The sequence below is a fragment of the Rhinatrema bivittatum genome, chromosome 1, assembly GCF_901001135.1.
Source record: "Rhinatrema bivittatum chromosome 1, aRhiBiv1.1, whole genome shotgun sequence".
Lineage (NCBI taxonomy): Eukaryota > Metazoa > Chordata > Amphibia > Gymnophiona > Rhinatrematidae > Rhinatrema > Rhinatrema bivittatum.
The window spans coordinates 473,206,372-473,233,928 of NC_042615.1; positions in this window are offsets into that span (position 1 = coordinate 473,206,372).

The window sequence follows — 27,557 nt, forward strand, 5'->3', positions numbered from 1 at the left end:
CACCCCCTTCCCGCCCCTTTTTCAAAGCCCCGGGACATACGTGTGTCCCGAGGCTTGTGCGCGCCGCCGAACCTATGCAAAATAGGCTTGGCGCGTGCAGGTGGGTTTTTAAAGGGTTATGTGCGTAACCCTTTGAAAATCTACCCCTATATCTTCAGGTGTAGCTAACTTTCAATCAGTTAATACTGCTCGCAAAATTTGAGCTGTCATGTTATTTGATTTACATACATTTCAATAAGATTATCTGCATGTTTTGCATGTATCTGCATGCAAGCCAGCTCATTTTAATACACATGTTCCACTGAACTTTTCAAAGGGAAGATAATGGGGTAGATTTTTAAAGAAGCGTGCGCGGGGTACATTTGTGCGTGCTACCCGGCGCACACAAATGTACACCCAGTTTTATAACATGCACGCGCTGCCGTGCACATGTTATAAAATCCGGGGTCAGCGTGTGCAAGGGGGTGCACACTTGTGCACCTTGGGGTAGATTTTCAAAGGGTTGCGCGCGCCGACCCTGGATTTTATAACAATCGGGTATACATTTGTGCGTGCAGGGTAGCACGCACCATTGTACCCTATGCGCTCTTCTTTAAAAATCTACCCCCTTGCGCGCGTTGAGCCCTAGGGGAGCCACGATGGCTTTCCCCTCCAAGGCCGCTCCGAAATCAGAGGGAACTTTTCATCTGCTCCCCCCCCCCCCACCTTCCCCTCCCCTCCCTTCCCCTACCTAACCCACCCCCCAGCCCTACCTAAACCCCACCCTACCTTGTTTGTGCCGGAGGCCTCAGTCCCACCCCCTTCCTGCCCCTGGACCGGTGGCCTGCCCCTGCCCCCTTCCCGCCCCTTTTTCAAAGCCCCGGGACATACGCGCATCCCAGGGCTTGTGCTCGCCGCCGAGCCTATGCAAAATAGGCTCGTGCAGGAGCAAGTTTTCGGGGTTATGCATGTAACTCTTTGAAAATCTACCCCAATGTGTAGTATTTAAAATACAACATGCTATATGTGCATTAAGGCATTTACCATTTAGTAAATGCTGTTTACTGCATGGTAAAGATTCAACGCAGCTTAATAAATGAACCCTAAATGTTGGCTGAAAATAGGAGGCTAAATTAGGACTAAAATTTAGGTGCTCCGCTTTTTTTGAATATTACTCTCTGCATGTCTAAAGTATCGCAGCAGGAGGGGAAAATGAGACTAGATGGGCACTGAAGTCATTATCTGCCTTCATATTCTGTCAGAATTTACCATACTAGATCAGAACAAGGGTCCATCAAGCCCAGTATCCTGTTTCCAACAGTGGCCAAGCCAGGCCACAGGAACCTGGCAGGATCCCAAGGGCTGGGCGATGGGTTAAATAGGGAAATGGAGAGGAAGGTGGGGGGGAGCGGAAGAAAAGTTCCAAGCAGATTCCAAGCTGCTTATCCCAAAAATAAGCAGTGGATTTCTGCAACTCTATCTGAATAATTGTTAATGGACTTTCCCTCCAGAAAGTTGTCCAAACCTTTTTTAAACACAGCTACACTAATAGTTTTCACCACATCTTCTGGCAACAAAATCCAGAGCTTAATTATGTATTAAGTAGAAAAGATTTTCTCTTATTAGTATTAAATGTATTACCCAGTAACTTTATTGTCCTGGTCTTTGTATTTTTCGAAAGAGTAAATATCTGATTAACATTTACTTGTCCCATTCCGCTCCTTATTTTTTAGACCTCTGTCATTTCTCCCCTCAGTCATCTCTTCTCCATGCTTAAGAGTCCTAACTTCTTTAGCCTTTCTTCACAGGGGAAATGTTCCATCCCCTTTATCATCTTGGTCGCCCTTCTCTGACCTTTTCTAAGTCAGCTATATTTTTCTTTAGATGTGGCGACCGGAACTGAACTCAGTACTCAAAGGGGCTGATGTAATTTGGTGCACTGAAGCTGCCTCGGGTTTGTACGCGCGGTTTCACATGCAAAGCCCTATACGGAGATGTAATAAGAGTTTTCTGCGCAGGAAAAAAGCGCGTACAAATGCACTTTCAGCCCTGAGGTTTTTACTGCGTGAGTGCACGCTAACAGCATGCAAAGGAGGCAATTGGGTAATCATAGGCAATGCAGGGAGCCACAGTAATGCTAGTGCTGTTTTCTTTATTGCGGGTTTTTTACCGCCATGGTCAGGGCACGAGTTAAGTGTCAGGGCCACCTCGGGGTACATATCCCAGCGATCGAGCGGCCTGAAAAGCAGCTAGCTGAGCACCTATTTCGGTGACCAAGCGGCCAGCTTAGCTAGGTGCTTTTCTTGGTGCCTGATCATCCAGATTCGCTCCAGGCTGAGCGCCTATGTCTGGGCATCCACTGAACACCTCCTGCAGAGTGCGGAAGATGAGGACATTTCCTTGGCAGCAGAGACAATTGGAGGACGATGTATCCTTTGAGGTAGTTGAACCATAGTAGGAAGAACATCATTGGTGGCTTTGGGCATACAGGGATAGCTCCCACCCAGCTAGTGGAGATTGAAACAATTACAGGTTTTACTGTAAGAGGTGGTAGCATTCAAGGGTCCTGAGGCTGCCAGGGATTTTTCCCTGCTGGCTGTGGCTGACATGAAGAAATTTGCTGAAACATCTTCCTCAATCCAAAACTAATGATATTCATTTCCTCCTACAGCACCTGTTTAAGTCCCTGCAACTAATCCTGCAGCACTTCCTATATGCATTGAATGTCTTAACGTAATTCAACAAGTAGATGCTACACATGATTCACTAGGTGCCACCAGACTTTCAGGCAGCACTTTAGAATGATGCCTAGGCCTCCCCAGACCACTAGAGCCAGACCCATCCAAATCATGATAGACCTCCTCAACTGCAAGATGAGGAGGCCTATCAAAAGACTACATTTTCAAAAGCCCTGTGCATGTAAAATTAGGGGATTATGCGCATGGCCAGGCCCTGCCGCACCGCGTGCATTTTTTAAAGGGCCTGGCCATGCACATAACCCCCAATATGCACACAAGTGCCGGGCCAGCTAAAAGGGGCAGGCCGGGGGGCATGGTCTGGGCGGGGCAGGGGGGGGCGGGCTGGTTCAGTGCTATTAGATGCCGTCCTGGGGAAGTGTGCACCAGCAGCTGGCCGGCACATGGAGTTTACTTCCGATCCCAAGGAGCAGTAAGCATTAAAACAAAAAACAACTGGGTATAGGTAGAGCAGATTTAGGGGTCGAGGAGGAGAGGGGAAGCGAGGGCAAGGATAGGGTTAGCAGACTGGGAGGGAACTGGGAAAAATGCCAATTGTGTCACCACACGTAATTGAAAAATCCCCCTCCCCTGCGTGCGCAAATGGGGCACCCGCCCGCACATGCACTTGCTGATTATAAAATCAGGCGCACCTGTTATAAAATTGGTGCGTCAGTGTGCATGCGCCGGGAACCACGTGCACATGCGTGCATTTTAAAATCGACCCCAAACTGTCCCAACTGACTCTTTCTATCAGGCATTCCCTCGGACTCCCCTTACAGGGGCCCCACTCAATAAACAGCATTCTAATCCCTCATGGCGTCGTGTCTCTATGCTACTATTATGCTGTTTAAAGACAAAGTAGTATGGGCTTGCTGCACGGTGCTGCCCCTGACTGCAGGCCCAACCTTCCCTTTTGTACCATACACTACCTTTAAATATGTAAATATGTACAAAGACGAATAGTTAGATGATTTATAGTACATCCTAAATGCAAACACCATCATGCTTTTCTTACAAAAAGTGCTCAGCTTGTCTGATATCTGAGCATGAGAGATGGTTTGCTCTCCAACCCCTCAGTCTGCTGCCTCTAGTTTGGTGCTCAGCACCATCTGTTCAGCTGAGGTGAAAGTAATCTGGCTGGAGGGCCCCTCTGACCTCATTATGGACTGTTTTTCCATTACCATGCATTTAAGGTCTTGCCACTTGTGAGTGAGATCTTTGCACATTTTAATTGCTGTGGAAAACTATATTCAGTTTGTGTGACTTTTCTACATGCATGCTCCTCTTAATAAAATATCACCATCATGACAGCATCCCATACAGGCCAGCCTCCCGTGACTGGAAGTTAGGCTTCCTAAGGAGGGGGTCCTTTGCTTCCAGGCATAATGCTGTTTAGAAGATAGGCAATGAAACTGTGACAGCATTTTCAATTTATGGGATGGGTGAATGCTATGGAATGGGATCCTAGCGTGGGACACCCATCTGTTATCAGGGGTGGCAAGGCCATATATAAGTTCTAACAAAAATGGAGACTTCTGTAGAGCTGCCTGTGCAGCACGGTGGCCAGCTAGTGGCAGGGGCTCGGAGATAGGTGGCAAGGCAGGTTTTTATGAAAGGTGCCTGGGATTTCAATGACTCAGCAGAGATCATTGTTGGAAGGGTGTCATAGAGATCCCTTGGGTTAAGGTTTGAAGAGCTTGATTTAACATCCTAATAATATATATATATATAGCTGGCCTGTGAATGGTGTTAGAGTAGTGCTTCATGGCAATGTACACCTTGACCCCAGAGTTGTGCTTTGGCCCCCATTCTACTGGATAGATTTCTATGGGTTTCTGGATGGGTGGCCCTCTATGTGCAGGAGTAATCCTTGAAGCTGCTCGCTGCAACAGAATTTGTCTTGCAGGGCAATAGTGGAATCTGCACAGAAAGAATATGCTGACACTTCTCTGATGGTTATTATATGCAATTACCTTTGGCACATTACTGCCTGATATGCAACTGCTCCAACCATCCCCCCCTCCAGGGGCCTTCTAATTGAGATTTTCTGTCTGTATATATGAAAGTTTGAATAATATGCTCTTAGTTGTATGATGTAGGATCATGCCATCCAAAATGGCAGGTTTTTTTTTTAGGTTTCCATTCATGCCAACTAACCTTTCACCTACCCTAACATTGGCTCTTCACTGTTCCCTTTGACATCTATATATATGCTGTAAAGTTTCCAGCTCCCTGCTCCCAAAAGCTTGTCACTGCAAATAATGTTAAGAGCTGTAGCTTTGGCTTCCCTTTATCCAGTGCTACCGCTCCTGGAGATTTCCTAGTGCCATTAGGGATTTAGTGCTCTCCTTGAAGTTCCTTGCAGGGCTTTGTTCCTCCCACAGATCTGACTATAGAGATGTAGAGTGCCCCAGCATCCCTAAACGTAAGGAAGCTCCTTAACTCTTGAAACCTTTTACCTGGCTTCTGTGCTAAACAGCATGCAGAGTGTAACAGCGGTCATCTGTTTCATATTGTTTTGCATATGCAGCCTGGTTGCCCTCTCTTTATTGCTTACATCTAAGCACGTATCTCTTGGGGGTAGGAGGAGCCACGATTAAATTCATGGTGCAGGCCCTGCCAAGCCTGGCTCATGTGACTGGCATTGCATCTGAACCCTCTGATGGGGAACAGCCTGTTCTCATTTCCGTCTATTAATGCGGCCAGTATGGTTACATCCCTCGCCAAGAAATTAGGCTTTCGTGCCAGGTGGGGTGGGGTGAAGCCATTTTGGAATAAGCCAACTCCAGCATGTGAGCAAAAGAGTATGCAAAGTACTTGAGATACCAGGTTCAAGCAAAATATTTTGCGCACTGAAACATATAGTCATACTTTTGGGGGTTTTTTTGGAGGGGAGATGAAGATAAGGTGCTCATCGCAGATTATAAATTACTTGAGCAAATCTCTGCGGGCCCTTATATATCTATAGATAAGGGAGCCCTGACTGACGTGCCGCAAATGCGCAGTAGAGAGCAGCTCTACCGCGCATGTGCGGGCGAGCACGTCGGCCACAGCGTAGCGTGCCCGAAAAAAAAAATGGCGCTGGGTCCGCAGGAGCGGCGGCGGCGGCGACAAGCAGTAGCGGGAGGAGCAGTATCCGCGGCGGCGACGCGTGCGCGAGGGAGGGACACCCCCCCCCGTCTGCCGGTTGTGGATGAGCTGAAAGGAGAGGGGATTGAAAGAGGGGGAGTGAGGGAGGGGAGGAGGGAGGAGAGAGTTAGGGGAGGGGGGAGAGAGGAGAGAGAGAGGAGAGAGTGAGCTGAGGGGAGGGGGAGGGAGGAGAGAGGGAGGAGAGGGTGAGGGGAGGGGAGAGGGAGGAGGGGGAGGGGGGAGGGAAGGTGAGAGGGAGGGAGAATAGAGGGGGGAGGTGAGAGGGAGGGAGGAAAGAGTGTGGTGAGGTGAGGTGAGGGGAGGGAGACTAGAGGGGGGAGGTTAGAGGGAGGGAGGGAGAATGAGGGGGAGGGAGTGGGAAGGAAATGGACCAAAAATTGTTTTTTAAATGTAGCCCGTTGTTACGGGCTTAACGGCTAGTATATGTATATGGGCTACGTGGACATGTTTGAAAGTTAGAACCTCCGAGCCCAATACTGAAAGAGTGCTGAGCACTCAAACACAATAGTCTAGAAGCCCTATTTAAAATTTTGTAAATAAGGTATACAATTAGGTTCTTATATTCAGTGAGCATAGGTGCTTAACATTTTTCTCTGAACAGAAAAAGCTAACTCTAACCTTAGGAACTGTAACATGAAGTACGTAAAGTTAGGCCAGGATTCGGGTCTCCAATCTTTAGGCACTTTATTTAGGGACTTAGGACTGGAAAGCAGGGCTGAGCAGCTAAGTTTGTTTCATCCACCTGACCCCACCACTTGATCTGCTACCTTTTTAGAGGCCTGCATTTAAATTGTGATTTTTGGAGCCTGAATGTAGGGGCTCAGAACCAACACAGTTTTAATAATAAAAAAATGTAGATGCCTAATCAAATACGATAAACTAAACAAAACTAACCTTTTCAATGTTTGTCGCTAAATGATGACCTTTTCAAAATCAAATGACTTTTACCTGGAGCATAACTCTAATGAGTTATGACCACTAATGAGTTACAGAAACTCTTCTTTCACTCAGTATTAGTAAAAATGAAACCTTTTCCTTATGGCCCAACCACTGCATATTCCATGTGCAAACTAACCTGTTTCTTTAATTTTATATCAAAAGGAAAATTCAACTGCTGTTGAAAAATACATTTTATTGCTAATGTTCATTTCTTAAAATGCTTGTAATTTAATGTTAATTAACCCACTCATGCTGTATTAAGCTCATAAGTAAAGAATAAGGTTGGGAAAGAATAATCTGTGCAATAAACTGTAGACTGCAATACATTTTTATGCCATTTGCCTGGAGAGCCACTGTGCTGGATCACACACACAAGACATAGTTATTTAGTTGCCAACTGAACTGTGGTACAATAGATAGATTTTATTTTCCTGAAGTCTAACTTTGCAATTATCTTCCAATCGAACCTCCCAGCATTGTTCACGTTTCCTCGTCCTCTGGCTTAACCAAAGCTACAATAAGTCAGACAGTACACCTTTTATTAAATTCAGTCTTATTATGTTGCATGAAAATTAATTACCTCTCGAAGTAAATTGATGTATAATAGTTATACATTTCACAATTCCTGCAACAGTACCCTTTGGGGGGGAAAAATAATAATTACAACCAATAGTTTTAATAGAAAATGGGATAATTAAAAGCAGTGTGGGGGAGTCGAAGGAAAGATGATGTCATTTTCTTGTTAAGTGAAGCACTTAAAGATTCACTATTCTATTCTTCAGGCCTAATTAAGCCTTTGTATTAAAAATGGATATGAAACAACAGTTTATTCAAGCATTGCAGGCTTGTTAAGGTCTTGTGCTCAGGAGTACAAAGCCTGCATGGATTTTTCTAGTTTGAAGTTTGTATATTTGTTTAACCCTGAGGAGCTTCTGAAACCTTTGGCATCTTTATGGGTCTAATTTTCTAAGCTTTTTCCCATTGACACAGAATGAGAAAATAATCTTAGTAAATCAGGTCCACAGTAAAGAAAGAATGAGAGAAAGGCACCATTTTAGTTGAGTTAAATTATTATGACAATTCCAAAGTGATATCAATGTATACATTCCTACTCCAGATCACAAGTAAATCTGAAGGAGGAACATATACGGTCAAGCATCACCTCTGATTTATTGTTGTGTTGACCCAATCCAATACAACATAGGTATTACAACCTGCAAAGAACCTAGTTTTCTCCAGGAACAAAACGGCTAACCAAACACTGCTTACTTACTTCGCTTAGTGAAATGAATTAGTAAAATTAAATTGTGTTTCTCTTGTATTTCTTTGTTATTAATCCACCATAGTCAAAAACCTTGAGAGCTGAACATATCCCAGTTTAGCTCTGGAGTTTTAACATTTGGCTAGATTTCTCATATAATAATCTGAGGTAAACTATCACTACTCCATAGGGCGATTTCATTCAGTGGTTGCCACAGCAGGCGAGTAGAGAATAATGTGTCCTGAGGGCGTGTCATTAGCAGAAGCTGTATTTGCAGGTGAGAAAGCAGGACTTGTGAGTATTGGTTTGCTGGGAAGGCATGCTTATATCTCACAAAGCAATTTGTTTGTGTGTTAATCTCTTAGGGCCGGATTTTAAATGCCCTGCGCGCGTAAATCCGGCCGGATTTCCGTGCGCAGGGCCCTCGTGTGCCGGCGCACCTATTTTGCATAGGCCGCCGACGCGCACAGCCCCGGGATGCGCGTAAGTCCCAGGGCTTTGTAAAAGGGGCGTGTCCGGGGGCGTGTTCGGGGGTCAGGGGGCGGTTCGGGGCAGGACCGGGGTGTGGCGCCAGCCCGGGGGCATAGTTGAGGCCTCCGGACCAGCCCTGGGTCAGGTGATGGTGCGCCAGCAGTCCGCTGGCACGCGCATATTTACACCTTCTTTCAGCAGGCATAAATCTGGCAACAAAGGTAGGGGGGGTTTAGATAGGGCCGGGGGGTTGGGTTAGTTAGGGGAAGGGAGGGGAAGGTGGGGGGAGGGCGAAGGAAAGTTCCCTCCGAGGCCACTCTGATTTTGGAGCGGCCTCGGAGGGAACAGGCAATGCGCGCCAGGCTCGGCGCATGCAGGTTGCACAAATGTGCACCCCGTTGCGCGCGCCGACCCCGGATTTTATAGGCTACGCGCGTATCTTATAAAATCCAGCGTACTTTTATTTGCGCCTGGTGCGCAAACAAAAGTATGCCCTCGCACAAATTTATAAAATCTACCCCTTGTTGGTGTGCGAGCTGCATGCTGATAAATAATATAAGAGCTTAAATTAATTACGGGCTAGATTTTAAAAGGTGTGCGCACTTCCATGTGTGCGCGGTTGTCGGCGCGCACACATGGATGCGCGGATTTTATAACATGCCACTGGCCACCTGTGACTCAGCCAGGCAAGAAGCCTCCTCTCCATCCTCAGTAAGCTTCATCTGCAGGCTTGCTAAACTCTGCGTTATTGCTTGCACCACACCCAAACTCTATTCTAGCCATATCTACAGACTCTTGTGGCCAGTTAAGTAAAAACATTAGTTACTGCTTTCTTGGTGATATTCTTCATTTCTGTAGTGCAAGCCCTGTAATCTCTCTCTTTTTCTAGATATTGATATTGCTAGTCTGTACTAAGGAGCTGTGTGTATATTTAACTTTAAAAAAAAAAGTATTGGGCATTTCTCCTTTGGGGCAGGTGACTCAGATTGCACTGCAGGGGACCATTAAGAACTCTTCATTTTGATTTTGATTGCAAGGAGACAGCTATAACTACAGATTCTTGTGGACAGTTAAGTAAAAAAAGTTAAAGTTAGACTTATTTTAGACTGCTTTCTTGCTGATATACTTCTGCATTTCTGTAGTGCAAGCCCTGTATTTTTCTATGTAGTCAGCTTATCTGGGGGAGGGGCTGTTAAGAACATAAGAACAGAGTCTCCTGAATAGCCGTTGGCAAGTGTTAAGTTTCCTTCCCAACCTACCCCTCTACCCATCCACCCCTGGTTTTGTTCTTCTAATATAATCTGCCTAGATACATAATTGGAAACAAGATAAATTGGAAATATGGTAATTCCTTAGGTGTCCTCCATCAAATCAATTGAGCAAAATGAGGACTATCAAATGTAACAAGTATGGAGTCTTTATTTTGAGGGAAATCATCTGGAAACTTAGGGTTTGCCCCATTTGTTCGGAATTCTCTTCCATTAATAAAGGAGTTGGCTCAAGTTAAAGAATAATTAGCTGCAATAAAGAAAGTATCAGAAACCACCATGAAATCCTTACCCACTTTAAAGTATTCAGGAATCATTTCCCCATTACCACATAAAATTCAAAAGCCCAGAAAAAGGGGCTTACAGTGGGCTCAGGTAGGATAAGATTTATGGCCCAAAGACACCCATTCTTCACATGTGAAGCCTACATATCCCTTACCCCCCCACCCACACACACACACACACACCATACAGAACCCAGGGACAACTGGATTAGAGTGGGTTCTGGTAGAGTAAGAACTGTGATGCGGAAACATACACTCTCTAAAGTGACACAAGTATAAAATGCCTTCTCTGTTTATATAATAAAGAAGCTCTTGCGATAGAGATTGAAGTGATATCTGAAAAGAAAGAAGAACCCTAATGCATGCAGAAATTCCATAATACAATCAACAACCATAAGAAAAGCTCAATGTGTTACGAAACTCAGTCATCAGAGGCACTTATTTGGGAAGTCTTTTCAAGGGAAACCCTACAGTTGAAAGCCTTTCAGGATCATCGGCTGGTACAAATGCTATTCAAATAGTCAAAGTGATCAAAGAAGAAAGCATAGATTCTAAAGTTGATATTATCATCCACCAGGGAACCAACGACTTTGCTAGAATCAGCATCCACTTGGTATAGAGAGATTTCCAATCTCTGGTGAAGCAGATTAGTCACATGGTGAAGAGTCTATTGCATTTTCAGAAGTGTTACCTGTTCATGGAAAGAGGAAAGAGAGGATAAGTCATATAGATAAATTCAATGCATGGCTCAAAATTTGGTGTAAAGAACAAAGTTTTGGATATATTGAAGGCTGGGGCCATTTATGTTGAGCGGGAGATGAACCCTTGGGCTGAGGTGGGATTGACACTACCCTCATTCCCCACGAGTTGAGCCTTTGGGTACTGGGGCTGGAGTTAGGTGGGGGCCTCCGTGTGCAGTTGTCGAGGAGTAGATGGAGATGTCAGCCCAGAGACAGCAACTGATGAACTGAGGAGTCTCAGCTGGACGAGGTGGAGTCCCGGAGACCCGGGCGCCTAAAGGAACCAAAGTCTGACAGGGGGCGCCCGAGTAAGAACAGGCCGAAGCCTGAAAGGCCACATCCAGGACCAAGACAGGAGAGGCATCTTAGAACAAGCTGGAGTCAGGGCAGGTGGCAATCCAAGGGCAGTAGCAAGGCAAGGCAGAGATCAGGACTAGGAGAAGATCAATGGCGTGGTCAGGCAAAGCAGAGGTCAGGTCCCGGAGAAGATCAATAGCATAGTCGGGCAAAGCAGAGGTCAGGTCCAGGAGAAGACCAATAGTGTAGTCGGGCAAAGCAGAGGTCGGGTCCAGGAGAAGATGAATAGCGTGGTCAGGCAAAGCAGAGGTCGGGTCCAAGGGATCAGTCTGGAGGAAAGCAATGAATCAGGAACCCAGGAACGAAGAAGGTAATCAGGAACAGGAACTTGCAGGGATCAGGAACCAGGAACATGGAGGAATCACCAGGAGGCAACGAAGTACACGACCAGCGTGGAGACCTGTTGCAAAGGCGACTAACAGGAGCTGAGCCTGGCCTTAAGTACCGGAGCTTCAGAGATGTCATCATCTGGGGCTGGGGCCAAGTTCCTGCCGCGGGTCCTTTAAAAGACACTGTGGTGCACACGTGCCTAGGGAAAGGTGTAGCGCTGGATGGCAGCGTCTCTCTGCGGAACACGCGGAGAGGCCTGCCACAGAGCACAGGAGTCTGTCATAGTACCAGGAGCACCGGGGACAGCCTGAGGACGGAGCCGGAGGCCTACTGCCATGAGGGAGCTGGAACCAGACGCTGGATTGGGCAGTCCGGGGTAAGAAGGCCGGGCCACGGGCCCGCCAGGGCCAGCACATGCAACAATTTATGGAATAGTAAAAGGCTCTATGTCAAAGATGGCTTACATCTGTCTGTGTCAGGAAAAAGATCCTAAGAGATAAATTCAAATCCTATGTCAGAAGGCATTTTAACTAGAGGACAGGGGTGGCAGAAGGAAATCAGATTGTCAGCCCCCAAATACAAAGGAAAAGGGGAAGTGGTATTGTGTCCGTCGGTGCCCGATGCCCTCTCTCCGCCCTCCTTACCTCTCTGGCGCTTCCCTCTCCATCTGCGGGAAGACTGGCTACCGCGGCGTTCTCCTGCCACTTGTTCTTGGGCTTCCCTGGACCAGCTCGATGCTGCAATCGCCATGTTTCCTGGAGGCCTAGGGGCGCGCGCGCAGCGCAGCCCCAATTGAAGTTCCAGCATTGGCGTGAACCTCAAGGGCGTCCCCCGAAGATGACGTCACCCGCAACGGATATTTAAAGTCATGGTATTTGCTAACACATGGAGTTAGCAGGGGTTTCGCTACCTAAGCTACTCTGCCTCCTCGGACCTACCAGAGGTACCCGCTCCTCGGGGGGCCTTGCTCTCTCCTTGTTTTTTCAGGTGACAGTCTGAAACTGATACTCGCTCCTCGAGGGCCCTGATCCCAGACTTGCTTCGTATATTCCTCTGCCTGGAAGTCTTCACTACCAACTATATCAGCTACATCAGTGAGTTACCATCATTCTCTCTGAGCTTTCCTTGGAACCAAGTACTCACTCCTCGAGGGCCTATACTTTCCAGCTCATGAGCTTCATTGGGACATTGTGTGTGAGTGTTACCATCTGCATAACCTGCCTACTCACTATATCTCAGTCTCTCTTCAGCTCAGCCTCCAGGGATCACTGTTCCAGTATCTGAGGGACTTCAGCCCAGCCAGGCTTACCAGCTCACTACTGCCATCTCTGGTGGTTCAGTATACTGTCTAATAAAGAACTAGTGTGTGTTTGTCTCCTAACTCTGAGCCTGACCGGTGGTCCCTCTCGGGATCATTCCCTGGGGGTGTGGTCATCTGCCACTGGTCCAAGGATCCACCCTCAACTTTCATATATAACTACAAATCCCGAACGGATTGCTAACTACTATCTGATTGCTCCTCCCATCAAGCATCAGATTCAGAACAGATTGCTAACTCCCTAGCAAATCCGGAACAGATTGCTAACTCCCTAGCAGATTCAGAACAAGTGGATGACAAAAGTCAGCAGAATAAGGCACAAATAAAGTCCAAGAAAAAGCAATAACCTGAACAAGAAAAGCTGGAAAGCTATGAGCACAAATGCTCATAGTCTGTGCAATAAAATCACAGACCTGCAACCCCTAATGGTGGAGGCGGACTTGGACATCGTTGCTGTCATGGAGAAATGGTTCACAGAATATCATGATTGAGATATGGACAAACCGGCCTATAACTTGTTAAGGGAGGACAGAAAAAGGGGGAGGAGTGGCTCTTTATGCCAAAAATAATATCCAAAACACCAAATGTTCACCCGGTATGTATTTATTTATTTGATTAATGGAGGTGATTTCCCGCTAAAACCATAAATTGCATACCATATTTGCAAAAACCAAAAAAATAATATCCAAGCAACTGAGCTGCAAGGAAGATGGGGTAAAGAAGAAGCATTGTAGGCCATCCTAAAAAAGGATGATGGTGCATCCATTTTTACTGGAGTGGTTTATAGGCCTCTGAATCAAATGGAAGAACTAGACAGAGATCTGGTTGAAGACATCCAAAAGGGAAAGAAGGGAAAAGGGGTGGGTGTTGGAGATTTTAATCTGCCAAACGTAGACTGGAGAATCCCTTCTGCAAAATCTTATAAAACTAGAGGGATCGTAGATGCCCTGCAAGGATCTCTGTTCAAACAAATGGTAATGGAACCCATGAGGGAGAGAGCTATACTTGATTTAGTGCTCACCAATAGGGATAATGTCTCTAATGTCTGGGTGGGTGCCCACCTCAGCCCCAGCGATCAACAAATGATATGGTTTGATATCGCAAATAGGATAAGGAGAATTCACACGAAGACCCAAGTTTTGCAGTTCAAAAATATGGACTTTGTTGAAATGAGGAAATACATGGAGGGAAAACTAGAAGATTGGGAGAAAATGAGAGATGTGGAACAACAGTGGGCCAAACTAAAAGCTGCAATTACAAAGGCAACTCATCTATATATTAGAAAAGTAAAGAAAAGCAAGATAAATATGAAACCTATCTGGTTCTCAAAGGATGTGGCTGAAAAAATAAAAGCAAAAAGAACAGTATTCAAGAAATATAAAGGATACCAAAGGGAGGAACACAAGGAAGAATATCTGGTAGAACTGAGGGAGACAAAGAAAATAATCTACACAGCAAAAAGTCAAGCAGAAGAAAGGATTGCCAAAGAGGTAAAGCGAGATGACAAAACATTTTTCAGATATCAGAGAAAGGCCTGAAGTAGTATAGTGAAATTGAAAGGTGAAAAGGATCAAGTTGTAGAGAGAGACAAAGAAATAGCAGAAATATTAAATAAATTCTTCAGTTCGGTGTTCACTAAAGAAAACCCTGGAGAAGGACTGTCGCTAGTTAACAAGAAAATGAAGGCGAGTGGAGTAGACAAAACTCTGTTTACAGAAGAGAATGTACGGGAAGAGCTAGGAAAACTGGACAAAGCCATGGGGCCTGATGAGGTTCATCCCAGGATACTGAAGGAACTCAGAGATGTGCTGGTGGGTCTGCTGCACAACCTGTTGAGTAGATCCCTGGAAACAAGAATGGTGCCAAGTGATTGGAGAAGAGCGGTGCTGGTCCTGCTTCACAAGAGTGGGAGCAGAGAGGAGGCTGGAAACTAAAGGCCAGTTAGCCTCACCTCGGTAGTGGGAAAAGTAATGGAGACACAGCTGAAGGATAGAATAGTGAACTATCTACAGTCAGAAGAATTTCTGGACCAAAAGCAACATGGATTCACCAGAGGAAGGTACTGTCAGAAAAAACTGATTGATTTTTTTGACTGAGTGATATTTCAATTCGTCAGAAAAACGATTCATATCCCTAGATAGCGGTGTTAAGCAGAGTGCCTCAAAGATCAGTGTTGGACCGGTCCTGTTCAATATCTTTGTGCATGACATTGCAGAAGGGATAGAAGGTAACGTTTGTCTTTTTGCAGATGATACTAAGATTTGCAACAGTGTGTAGAGAGAATGAGACATTTAAGGAAGCTTGAACGTTGGTCGAAGATATTGCAGCTGGATTCCCAGATTCATGCATCTGGGAAGTGATAATCCAAAAGAGCCATATGTCTTGAGGGGAGAAGGGTTGTTGTGCATGGAGCAAGAGAGGGACCCTGGAGTGATAGTGTCTAGTGATCTGAAGACAGCAAAGTATTGTGACAAGGCAATAGCTAAACCCAGAAGAATGCTGGGCTGCTTAGAGAAAGGAATTACCAGTAAGAAAAAAAGAAGTGATAGTCCACATGTACAGGTCCTTGGTGAAGCCTCACCTAGAGTACTGTGTTCAGTTCTGGAGATGTAACTCAAAAGGGACAGAGGCAGAATGGGGGCAGTTCAGAGAAAGGCGACAAAAATGGTGGTGGTGGTGGTGGTGGGGAGGGGGGGGGGGTTTCCATCAAATGACTTATGAGGAGAGGTTGAAAGACCTAAATGTATACCCTGGAGGAGAGGAGGTGCAGGGGAGATATGATACAGACCTTCAGGTACCAGAAAGGTTCTAATGATGCACAATCGACAAACCTTTTCCATTGGAAAGAAATCAGTAGAACTAGAGATCATGAAATGAAACTCCAGGAAGGACGACTCTGAACCAACATCAGGAAATATTTCTTCACAGAGAGGGTGGTGGATCCTGGAATGCCCTTCCAGAGGAAGTGGTAAAGACAAAACAGTGAAAGATTTCAAATGTGCTTGGGATATAAACACTGTGGATCCCTAAATGATAGAGGATGGAAAAGAAGAAAAGAGTACACGGGGGTAACTTGCTGATGTGACGGTTACTACCCTAAATGTATAAGCCTTCATACTGTTGATGCAACTTCATTTTTGCTCTCTGCTTTAATGGCAGGGGGAAAAGAGGAAAAGGGGAATTAGATGTATGCAGCAACCAACAAGGGTGTTGGATTTTACAGATTGGGAAAACTAATAAGAATGGGGGAAAACAAATAAGCATGGAGGTAACTTGCTGATGCAGCTATTACTACCCTTAACCAATAAGCCTGATACTTTGGATGCAACTCCAACATTGCTCTCTGCTTCAACAGCAAGAAGTAACAAGGAATTGAACTCAGACAGCAACCAAAGACCCTGACTTTGACGGTTTGGGAAACTAAGTAAATGGGTGACCTATATGGCGCGCCAGAAGCTACCATAAGCCTGCTGGGCAGACTAGATGGACTGTTTGGTCCTTTTCTGCTAACATTTTCTATGTTTCTAAATCTGCCTTACCAGAACCTAGATGCCATTTCATGGAGTCATACTTGGCTTTCTGATCTGGCTGCTCTTAACTTGTTCTATACCTTGTGGCCTCCAGCCTTCCTGTATCTTGCTCTTTGCCTTGCAGCCTATCCAGGCCTTACCTTGTCTTCTGGCCTCCAGGCTTTCTTGTATCTTGCTGCTTGACTTCTGGTCTATCTAAGCCTTACCTTATGGCCTCTGGACCTTCCTGTATTCTGCTCCTTGCCTTGCAGCCTACATCTAGGCCTTACCTTGCCTTTTGACCACTGGGCCTTCCTGTATCTTGCCCCTTGTCTTGTGCCCTACTCAGGCCTTACACCTTGCCTTGTCTCCCTTAGGCCATTCTCTGTGGCTTACTCAAACCTCTCCTTGCTCAGCGACTTCTGGGCCTTATGCTTAGTGGACTATGTTGCTGCTATTGGGCCTTGTCTGCATTGCTCATGTCCTACCCTAGTCTGCCTTGTTTAGTCCTCTCCTTGTCTGGTCTTGTCATGCCTGCCCAGCATAGTCCCTGCTCAGTATCTTAACCTTTGTCTCTTTCCAGTCTAATTGGTGTTCAGTATCATGCCACCCTCCTGTTCCAATATCCAGTCCTCAGCTTCTTCGCTGTACCTATACCCAGACCTCTTTCTTTGCTCACAACATTTAGTCTATGTCTGACCTCAAGTTCCAGCCTGTTCTGCCTTATCCAGCCTAATTAAGCCCTACTGGCTGCCAGAACCCAAGAGCTCAACCTGCAGGGAAGGGGGCTGGCTAGGTAGAAGACAAACCCTGCTCTTGCCCTGCAGTCCTGCCCTGCTCCTGATAGCATGCTTTCAGAGCCCAGCCTTCATGACACGTGTGCTGTATATATGCAGATTATATAAAATACCAGGGCAGCCCTGCACGTGCCCATACATATTTGTTTATGGGCATGCACATGCATATGTTTGAAGTTATCCTTACTCTGTATAAAAATGTGCTAGAAAGAAGTTTGAGAGGTTTATGTAATTGTATATGTAGTACATAAGATTTATATTTAATTCTGAGTTTATAAGTGTATGCTGGAAAGACATTTTGAGAGCATGAAAAAGTATCTTGTTGCTCTGAGATGGTATGACAGCTAGTTTATTCCAATTATGTGGTCATTGATAAACTAACAAAACACAACTAATACATTTAAGGTGTTTTAGATTTGATTAAGCATACTCACTTCTTAAACATCTTTAAAATTATTTAACAACTCAATAAAATTAAGATGAAGTCATATGTCCAGCAGAGAGATGGGAGCTATTGGGTCTTTTGCCCTAAGTGTCACACGTATGATTGGTGAGAGGCTGGATGTGTGAACTTGGAACAAAGTATTCTTGGATCTTAGAGAATGAGTCTCATCTTGGGAGGCCAGTGACAGTCATGGAAGAGCTGGGGTAGAGAGGAATATAATCTGTATGAACATAGTAGAGAGGTCCCAACTTTAATCTGGAAGTCCGTGTGCTGCTTTGGAGAACCAAGGTTACCTGGGAGGAGACCATTATCTTAGTGTAGCAGGAAGTGATCCTGTAGATAGGACCTACCTGCCAGCTAATGCCTTATCCTCTTAGATCAAGGAAGAGTTAGAACTACCATTGTAGTTGGCAATTTAATCATTAGGAATGTAGACGGATGATTAGCGAGTATGAGCATCATTTGGTAACTTGCCTGCCTGATGTGTGATGTCTCAACCTTCACCCTATCTAGATTAGATTTTAGACAGTGCTGAAGAGGAATGGACTGTCATAGTACACATCAATGACATAGGAAGTTGCTGGAGGGAGGTTGCTACAATGGTGCAGGGAAAAGGACTTTAGATTTGTTAAAAACTGAGGAATTTTTTGGGAAAGAGAGAGTCTATTTCAGTGGCATGTGTCCTACTTTATCCAAGGTGGAACCCAGCTGCTGGCCCTAACATTTAAAAAGAAGATGCAGTAGCTTTTAAACTAAATAGTGAGGGAAAGCCATATAGTTCAGAGGGAGGTATCGTCAAAGGATATAGTCAAAACAGGGATGCTAGAATAACCCAATAGAGCGATTATGATAAAAGGCTGATGTAGCACTCAATATGAATAATAAAAAAAAGTTGAGCATCAAGCCAGTATTGACATGAATAAAGATGTATGACCCCTGAGGCAGATGAAAGTTTAGCCGAACCATGAGCGTATGACAGGTCGTGCCAGGTGTTTGAAATATAGAACACAGCATCAGAGATAGTGTACAAAACGACAAGTTAAATGGTTCAAAATTATGATTTTAAGATGGAAAAGAAACAAAGAGCTACATTTTCATTTTTTCATGCTTTTTGGGTTTAAAGTGGTAGACTGCACTTTTGCATTGAACCATCAAATCAATGATTTCAAAGGTGCTTTATCTGATACTGTCTGCAGACCATTGTGTGGCAAGAGACAGGTTATTGGAATTTATAGCACTGTTTGTCTGATGCTATGATTGTTTTGTTATAAGTCATACTAAATGGGATTGAGTGCTTCTTCTGATTGTTTTTTTGTGTGATATCATGAGAAGAAACTTCTGCTGTTTTCTATAAAGGCTGAAGTAGCTCAGATAGGAATTAAATAAAGATCACAGAGATATGAATGTCTCCATAATGTTGGTATCATTGCTAATAAGCAGGTTCTGAATACAAATGCCATTAGATATATAAACAAAAAGAGTGGATTTGGGAGGCATAGGATGATTGCCATGGCAATATGCTGATAAAGTACCTGCCCAGTTAGCAATTGATTTTTCTTTCCTTATTACCTCTGGGCTAGTTTGTTTCATTATGGTGAAGTAGAATGGTAAACTACACTTACCCTTCTTTGGCAGCCTCAGCAAGAGGTCCAAAGGATAGACATGTTTTTGTAGAGGGGAGTCAGCATCTTGAAATGAGCACCGAAAGGGAGGTTAATCTCAAGCTCTAATGCATTGTCACCAATGGTCCACGGTGAGACCTCTCCAAATACTTCAAAATACAGCCGCCAGAATACTCACAGGAACGAAAAAATACGATCACATTACTCCAACTCATTTCACTACACTGGCTCCCAATAAAATACAGGATAGACTACAAAATACTATCCATATTACACAAAATAATATATGAAAAACAAACAAACTGGCTAAGTGCATCCATAAAACTCCACTCACCAAACCGAAATCTCCGTTCAGCTAACAAAGGTCTACTAAAAATTCCACCTGCTCACCACAAACAACTTACCTCAACTCGGAAAAGAACCATTTCCCTAGGAAGCCCCAAACTCTGGAACACCCTCCCAACTGAACTGAGAACACAGCAAAATGTAAAACCTTCAAAAAAGAACTAAAAACTTGGATGTTCACCAAAGCCTACCAAAACACCCAATGACTCTATTCTACAACTTCCATTGCAGAACCAATACAAAGCATGTAATTTAACCTGTACATATGTTTATAACGACTATGACATCTATGTTAACAAGCTAGTGAATTTCTGCACTGTTAAACATCGAAACTTTGTAAACGTTTGTGATGGCGAAACCGAACGACGGTATATAAAACTCAATAAATAAATAAATAAAATAAATAATTCTTCTACAGCGGAGGCATTTCAGCATAGTGCCTGGAGACTGTAAAAGATAAGCAGTGAGGATAAGCAGTTCCATATATTCCAGCACTGTGTGAAGCAGAGAATTCAATGCAAACCCAATCTATGAAGCCTGAAGAAGCTCTCAGAGAGAACATAGATGTTGGCAGCAATGCAGCTCAGGTCAAGTTGACTTATTTTGCTACTTTTCAAAACCTGTTGCCAATAACAGCATTCCTTCTCTTATGTTTGGAGGATCAGCAACAAGGGACTCTATTGGTTGACAATCAGGATGTTACTTTGGATGATGTCTGGAAAGTAGTCAGTAGGACTAACAGCATTTTGACCAACTCCATTATTTTTTTCTATAAATACAGCCTCCAAATTGGAAGATCAGGAAGAGAGGCTTGGAGACATTAAGGGGAAATTGGATAGAATAGGCCCACAAATATCTTCTTTACAGGTTGGAATGACCCATATCAAGGACTACCTAGTCATACACTCCAATTGGAAGCTCTGAAGAAAGCAGCCAGTGTTAAGAACTTGCGACTCAATTTTCCTAAGACCAGGGTATTTTTCCCACAGGAACTTTTTAAGAAACACCTGAGCAATGTCTTAAGATCTCAAGAAAATATATGGTTTGGGCATGCAAAATATACCATCTCCCTTTAGGAGTACTGTCTATATTTCAAATATAAATATGTTTAATTTTGTGGCCTAAAATGAGGATGTTTCCAGATGTGGCTCAGTCCACACAGCATAAGAGGAAGTTTTTATTCTTGAGAAGAAAACTCTGGCAATAGCATTGGGAGCTATCTTTTTCTTGAACTTCTCTTGCAAGTGCCTAGATAGTATTCAAGGGAAGAAATAAACGGGTAGATTTTAAAATGTGTGCGCGCATGTCCCTGGCGTGCGCACATGGTCACGCCAATTTTATATCATGTGTGCATTGGTGTGCACACATGGATGCACCAATTGTATAACATGCGCACACCGGTGAGCGCATGTTATAAAATATGTGGGCCACACACACAAACGCGTCAGATTTTATAATCCCCGCACGTATGTGCAGGCGGCGCATACAAGGGGGTGTAAAATTTTGCAAAATTTGCAATGCGACGAGATTGAAGACCCCCCCAATTCCATCCCAGTCCTCTTCAATTTAGGAGCAGACTGGGAGGGAACTTTCCTACCCCCTACCCTAACTTCCCTTCCCCTTCCCCTCTCCTCTCCACCTTCTAAATCCCCCTTTTTTTGTACCTTTTTTCAGGCAAGTTACTTCAGGGCCTGACCTGAAGTAACTTGCTGCACCGGTAGCTGACCGGCGAGTGAGGCACCAGGACAGCGAGGAATGACACTGTCTCAGCCCACCCCGCCCTGCCCAAAACACGCCCTCCAGCCCGCCCCTTCCAGAAGGCCCAGCACTTGAGCGCGTACCAGCCTTTACGCGCATTGCCGGACCTCTTGGAAGATTCGCCTGGCGCACATAAAGGCCGGAATTTACATTTGCCGGGCAATTAAAATCTGCTCGATAGGCAATAACTTTCAAAGAATTACGCACGGCAGCATATAAGCATATATGTGACCGTTTATAAAATGTGTGTATCACATAAGGGCCAACATTTGATTATAAGCAGAGCATTGAAAAAACATATTTCAGTGCATTGAAAGGGCATACTTTACCCATCTATTTTTTAAATACAGGTATATGCATATCCATTTTTTGTGCGAAAATAAAGTATGACTTACATCAGTTGGGATTTACATGCGTAAATTGATATATATTTTAAAACTTGTGTATGAGTGAAATTGCCAGGTTAACTAATTAGTCCACCAGTTCACCCAGTCCTTCCCCAGGTCATTGAGACCTTCCTAGTTCTTCAGCCTGACATCTCCCCAATTCAACCAGACCCCCAAAGCAGTCAGTACTACACAACAAACACATTTAGTATCACTTATACCAGAGGCATGCTAAGGGGAGGGGGGGGGCGAGGGGGGTGGTCCGCTCCGGTTGGCACCCGGGAGAGGGGTGCCATTGCTGCCAGCAGGAAGGTCCTGTAGCAGAGCAGAACAGTGACATGGCGGGGAAACCCCACCAGCAAAACCAAGGAGCTGCAGTGGCAGAGGCCGGCAGTGCTGCTGGCATTTCCTAGAGCCGGCACTGTGACAAAGAACAGACCCGGCCAGAATTGCCGCTGGCACTCCAGAAGCCGGTGGCAGAAGAAGAGGCCCTGCAGTGCTGCCGGCAGCAGAAGAAGGAGATACTGGCCCTGTGAGAGCAAGTGCTAGTGTTTGAGGGTATGTGTGTGTGGGTAGGTGTGAATATATGAGGCGGTGTGGGTGACTGTGTGTGTGTGTGTGTGTGAGTATGAAGGGGTGTGTGTGTGTGTGTGTGTAGGTGGGTGTGTATATGAGGGTGAGTGTGGGTGTGTATATGAGGGTGGGTGTGTGGGTGTATGAGGGTGGATGTGTGCATATGAGGGTGCGTGTGTGGGTGGGTATATGAGGGTGTGTGTGTGACTGGGTGGGTATATGACAGGATGCCTATGTGTATGAGAAAGTGAGTGTATAGAAGTGTGAGTGTGTGCACCTGTGGGAGTGTATGTATGAGAGGGTGTCTGTGTGCGGGGGTGGGGGTGAGGGTGAAAGAGAGGAAGAATGTATGTGTGTGTGTGTGTGTGTGTATGTGTGTGTGTATGTGCATGGATGAGACAGGAATCCTGTGTGAGAGATAGAGGAAGCGTGTATGTGTGAGGGAGAGAGATGAAGGAAATGTGTGTGTCTGTCTTTTTAACACACACACACACTCAAGCTCCCTGTGTCTCTCACCAAGCATGTATGTATGTGAGAGACAGAGGGAATATATATTGGTACAGAGAAGGGCAACCAAAATGATAAAGGGGATGGAACAGCTCCCCTATGAGGAAAGGCTGAAGAGGTTAGGGCTGTTCAGCTTGGAGAAGAGACGGCTGAGGGGGGATATCATAGAGGTCTTTAAGATCATGAGAGGTCTTGAACGAGTAGATGTGACTCGGTTATTTACACTTTCGAATAATAGAAGGACTAGGGGGCATTCCATGAAGTTAGCAAGTAGCACATTTAAGACTAATCGGAGAAAATTCTTTTTCACTCAACGCACAATAAATCTCTGGAATTTGTTGCCAGAGGATGTGGTTAGTGCAGTTAGTGTAGCTGGGTTCAAAAAAGGTTTGGATAAGTTCTTGGAAGAGAAGTCCATTAACTGCTATTAATCAAGTTTACTTAGGGAATAGTCACTGCTATTAATTGCATCAGTAGCATGGGATCTTCTAGGTGTTTGGGTAATTGCCAGGTTCTTGTGGCCTGGTTTGGCCTCTGTTGGAAACAGGATGCTGGGCTTGATGGACCCTTGGTCTGACCCAGCATGGCAATTTCTTATGTTCTTATGTTCTTATGTTCTTATTGTTTGTGTCTGTGTGTGTGTGTGTGTACCTCCAGTTCACAGCAATCTCAGGGTCACAGGTTTGGAGAGTGGGATATTTTTAAAATCCTTATTAGTTTTATTTACTGGATGTTATTTGATGTCTGCTTTTGAAATATTTTATTGGTTTAGGAAATTTTTAAAAATGTGTACAGGAGCTTCTAATTATTGATTATTATTCTATTTATCAGCTGTTTTGAAATGTATATTTTTTAGTATGGTTTTACTATTCTGATTGATTTATATTTCTTGATTGCATTGTTTTGAGAATTAGTAATTTTCAGCTTTTTCATTGTTGCACTGCATAGTGCATACAGAGTCTGGCTTGTGGTTTCCAGTTCAGTTTTTGTCTGCATGTGTGCGTGAGAGAGAGAGAGTGAGATAGAGAGAGTATGTGTGTGTGTGTTAGCGAGACAAAGAGGAAGCGTGTGTGTGTGTGTGTGTGTGTGTGTGTGTGTGTGTGTGTGAGAGAGAGAGAGATGGAGGAAGCATGTCTGTGTGTGAGATTGACACAGAGGAAGTGTGGGTGTGAGAGAGAGATAAAGTGTATGTCTTACACACACACATGCACCCTCTCTCACCAAGCATGTGTGTGTATACCCCCAGTCTACAATAATCTTAGGGGGTCTCTCTCTCTCTCCCCCAGCTAGGCTGGCTCTCCAAGTGCTTAAACCTAATAAACATGGTCCCCCCCAGTGGTTGTATGTAGGAAATACATCAATTCTGGCACTTATCGCAAAGTGCAAAAAAGTTATTGCAATTTGCGCTAATATAGCGCTTCACATAGGTATTAGTGCAAATTGTGATAAACTGCCTATTACCATAAAACACGCCCCTTTTCCTATTGCATGCGATATTTAGTGCATTTTGATAAATCCAGGCCTTAGTATGACAGATATGGAGAGCGGGAGATATTTAAAATCCTTATTAGTTTTAATTATTGAGTGTTATTTGATGTGTCTGCTGTTTCGAAATATTTTGTTGATGTTAGGAAATTTTAAAATTATATATTGGGAGGGGGGAGGTGTCAAAGAATTATCCGCCCCAGGTGTCAAATACTCTAGGTACATCTCTATTTACACCAGATAATTTGTAGGTGTGGAAATACGTAAGTTGGAAAATGTACATGGGTGTCTTTTAAAACAACTTTCACATGTACCTGTTTACCCCAAACAGGAACACTCATAGACTGTCCCTTTTTTGCATGCATATACATGCATGAGAAAGTGAAAATACACATTTATTTTGGACTTTTATAAAATATGGAATACGTAAATAGCAGCTACTTATGCACGGATATGATCTTTTTTTTTTTTTTTTTACTGGGCAATGGTTTGAAAATTCATCATAAAATGCTTTTACCTGCAGTAAAATGACACTTTCAGCACTGTTTTACCATAGCAAATAGGGTACTAAATATAGAATCATTTTTTTTCCCAGTTTCATCTGGTATCCATTTTATTTATCTGTGAAAGATTAAAGGCTCAGCCCATGCTGGAAGGATTTTAACACTGTAGATAAAGCTGATTTCTTCTACTGTAAATATAGCTTTGACTGTAAAAGTATGTGTGTGCTTGCAGATAACATAGTAAATATGCCCACATTGAGGTACATTTTAAAAGCCTGGTATGTGCCAAAATTGGACGATGTGCATGCATTTTTCATTTTCATTTCATAATATTAAAATTTGTTGGTCACAAAATAGGTCTAGGCGATTCACAGTAAAAACATTCACAAAATAATTTGATAACGTACAATACAGGTAGCAAACATACCATTAACATTCCAAAAAAAAAAAAACAGACAGTGGAGACACTTGCCGGAGGAAGATAATATTGTTAATATTCACTAACCGTGTAATTCCATCATTATATATTTGGAACACGTCATAAGCATATTGAAGGAAGGAGGCTATCTTCTATACGCAACTCGTCGATTATTTAGAACATGCTATAAGCATGTGGAAGCAGGAAGTCTTTTAATAAACATCTCATTTTTTCAGATTATCTGTATGACATGTGCGCCTGGTGGATTTTAAAAACCACCTGCATGAATATCTTAGTGCAATCCAAAACTGTGCATGTGTGGGCATGGTTTTGATGGAGCATGGACATTCCAGGGCAGGGCCAAGAGATGTGCGCACAGAGGGGCGGATTTTCAGAGCCCTGCTCGCGTAAATCCGCCCAAAACCGGGCGGATTTACGCGAGCAGGGCCCTGCGCGCCGGGAAGCCTATTTTACATAGGCCTCCCGGCGCGCGCAGAGCCCCGGGACTCGCGTAAGTCCCGGGGTTCTCCGAGGGGGGCGTGTCGGGGGCGTGTCGGGGGGCGGGCCCGGTCGTCGCGGCGTTTCGGGGGCGTGTTGGCAGCGTTTTGGGGCGGGTACGGGGGCGTGGCTACGGCCTGGGGCGGTCCGGGGGCGTGGCCGTGCCCTCCGTACCCGCCCCCAGGTCGCGGCCCGGCGCGCAGGAGGCCCGCTGGCGCGCGGGGATTTACACCTCCCGGAGGGAGGCGTAAAACCACGACAAAGGTAAGGGGGGGGTTTAGACAGGGCCGGGCGGGTGGGTTAGGTAGGGGAAGGGAGGGGAAGGTGAGGGGAGGGCAAAGGAAAGTTCCCTCCGAGGCCGCTCCGATTTCGGAGCGGCCTTGGAGGGAACGGGGGTAGGCTGCGCGGCTCGGCGCGCGCCGGCTATACGTAATTGATAGCCTTGTGCGCGCCGATCCAGGATTTTAGCAGATACGCGCGCCTCCGCGCGTATCTGCTAAAATCCAGCGTACTTTTGTTTGCGCCTGGAGCGCAAACAAAAGTAGGCTATTTGCGCGCCTTTTAAAATCCGCCCCAAAGAGTTATTTATTTATTTATTTATTTAACGGTTTTATATAGCGACATTCATCAGGGATATCATATGGGTTTACAATAAATGAGAAACTGCGCTTGAGATGCGCTTAACAAGTAACTTAAACAGGTACATATAAAGCTATTAGCAAAATAAATGTCTATATGCCTAAAAGAGATATGTATGAGACTAAAGATATTGTATATAAAGGTAACATGTACATAGCACTCGATTTATTTACAAAAACTTACAGAGTTGCTTAAATTGGGAAGATTCCAAATTAGTTAAAGGCAATAAGGCAAAGAATGGAAGGGGGAGGGGCAAAGTCGAGAGAGGACTGGTGTAATGAGGAGCTTGGGGATGGGAGGGCCAGGAAGGTCAATAAATATGGGACATCTTATGAGGGTGTAACTGAGGAAGATGCTGGGAGAGTAAGGAGATTAAGATTGGGTGTTCGCTTGCATGAACAGCCACATCTTTAGTTTTTTCTTGAAGATTATGCGGCTGGACGCATGCCCAGTTGCTGTGTAACTTTATTTCTGCTATGGGGGAGGAGTAAGTTTTAAAAAAATAACAGAACAGGTATCTCTGAAGAGTTTAAAAGGTGTGGGATAACTGGGGGAGTGCAGGCTATTAAGCCAGGGGTGGGGGGGGGGGTTGGAGTAATAGCTGTACACTGGGTGAACTGGTGAAACTGGTCATGGCGTGGATGTATCCCAGTTATAAGATTCTACCACTTGCGTGGCTCACACCCAGATGTGTAACCTGTATGGGCCCAGCTGTAAAAAAAAAACAGCGCGCACATTCGCACGTCCAGGCTCTTTTATAACATGCATGCCCATGTGCCCGTATGTTACAAGACTGCCACATGCTGACGCGCTCGTCAATGTGCGCCCGCATGCCCGCTTGAAAGTCACCATCCCCGTGATTGTACATTAATTGATGTTGGTTTCACCGTTGATGTTTTTTGTTAATGAATAAGAAGGAGAAGTGAACACCCTGCTACCCCGCATTCGTTCAGGGTGGCAACCACAGCATCCTCTCGCTCCACCAAACAAAGGCAAAAGATCCAGATCAGAGGGTGGTCCGGCACTGGTTAAAGTAGAGTGCAGTTTCCTCAAAGTAAGAACCTCCTTCAGTTATCACTTAAAGTCACTCAGGCCCTGGAACAATGTGACTTTATACCCGATGAGGCTTAGAAAACCTAAAAGAAAAATCTTGTGAAGAACCTGGTGTAGAAGGCCCTGGCTTTGATAGTCTGGGTCACTGATGGGTGATTTTAAACCAGGAGCTGTGTGAATGCTT